This window comes from Volvox carteri (assembly GCF_000143455.1).
Source record: "Volvox carteri f. nagariensis unplaced genomic scaffold VOLCAscaffold_33, whole genome shotgun sequence".
Classification (NCBI taxonomy): domain Eukaryota; kingdom Viridiplantae; phylum Chlorophyta; class Chlorophyceae; order Chlamydomonadales; family Volvocaceae; genus Volvox; species Volvox carteri.
The window spans coordinates 45329-47089 of record NW_003307576.1 but is presented as its reverse complement, the minus strand read 5'-3'; positions in this window follow the sequence as shown (position 1 = coordinate 47089).

The following is a 1761-nucleotide window of genomic DNA, read 5'->3' as shown; positions in this document are numbered from 1 at the left end:
GCATGCCTGCGGTCGACTCTGAGGATCCCACCTAATTTAGCACGTGTGGAATGATGCAGAACTGTAGGTATGATGGAGGCGCAAAATAAAGCTGTCGTGCTCAAATGGAGCACGCAAATGGATGTGCGAACACAACACAATCCAAAATGTTGAACAATGCTTATTGTTGGAGGGTGCTGACCGCCTCCCAAATATAAGCAGCTGACATATACGGTGCAGCGAAGATGAAGGATCCAACTGTTGGGGCATACGTGCATGTGCATTTCCTTGGCGACCCGCATTCATTTGTGGGTTCAACTGAACATGTCCTGGCAGAGGCTCATGTATTTCTGTGGTGGGACGCACCGCTTCTGTTTGCCATTTCACGCAACACCGTGGCGCATCAGCCTCCCGAGGCCATGGGTTTTGGTCCCGTGGCTGTGCGGCCGCTCAGAGGAAAGGGACCATACACCAGGTCATGTCCCCAAAAATCATGTACACGTCTATATGTGCATCACCCGCTTTAGTCTGTGGAGGTGCTTGTGTGTGGCGTTCGGATGTCGCCGAACATCCATTTGAGTGTGCTGCATTTGAGCACGACAGCTTTGCTTGTCGCTCCCATCACACCTATCATTCTGCCCTAAGTTGTTCCACACGTGCTAAAACTAGCATACGGGAAGCAGGGCGCCACAGGGCGTCGTCGGGGCAGAGAGAAACCCACGGGTCGGCAACGAATATGCATTTTGAACACATGCATGCACATGCACATACACAGCTGCAGCTGCGTGTGCACAAAATCTCGCTTGTGCGCCACAGGGTGGTGTGGCTCAAAACAACTTACACCACCACAAGTGGGAGAAGACAAAACACATGCATTCCTACCCACAAAAACGCGCGTTCCTCCACAATAGCGTTTGTGTAAAAGATGTTAAAAAGAGTCCCCCACGGCACCTCTCTCCAGCCCTCCACAGCTGGACGACCCTGCGCCCTCTGTCCCATATAAAGAGTCTAAACGTACCCCACATCCCATACCACATTGCATGCACCCGACGTGTATCATGCTTTGGATGTATTGCAAATGCATCCCCCATAACCCCGGCGTCGTCGAGACATTCTGACACATTCGGATATTGTGTCCTCCAAATGAATCAGGGCGGCGTGTGGTGGCATCACATGGCGTATTTGAAAAAACAACTGACCCCCAGAGGCTGTGTGGTGAAGGCTGTGGGGTGAGACGAAACATCACAGCAAGAGCCCCTCACCCATGTGTTGTGTGCACAACATCCAAACAATTAAAAAACCCCGCACACGACACAACACCTGCCACTGCCCATCCGGGAGTCTGGGGGTGTCTCTCCAGAAGTTAAATAAATTACAGGCTTGATGGCGGGTTTTAGCGTGCCGCACGTTTGTGTGCCTCTGCTGGTTATGTGTGTGGCTCTTCTGTGAATGTCCAGTCAAACAAACGGGGGAGCTGCCGGCTGAATGACTTAAATACGACAGGGAGCCTGGGGGATTCGTGTGGGTGCGAATGATGCATATGCTAATAACACTGAAGCCTCCGGCCCCATAGAGCCGTGTGGCTATTTTGTCTTCCGGGGTGTGAAATGCATGGTGCACCATCCCTCCCTCCCTCCATCCTTCCACCCTTTCACCCTCCCTCCCTCCCTCCCTCCCTCCCTCCACCCTCCCTCAATAATCCCTCCACAATACCATTTCCCACTCTTCCTCCACCCTTCCTCCATCATCCCCCCCACTTCCCTCCACGCTCCCTCCCATCAT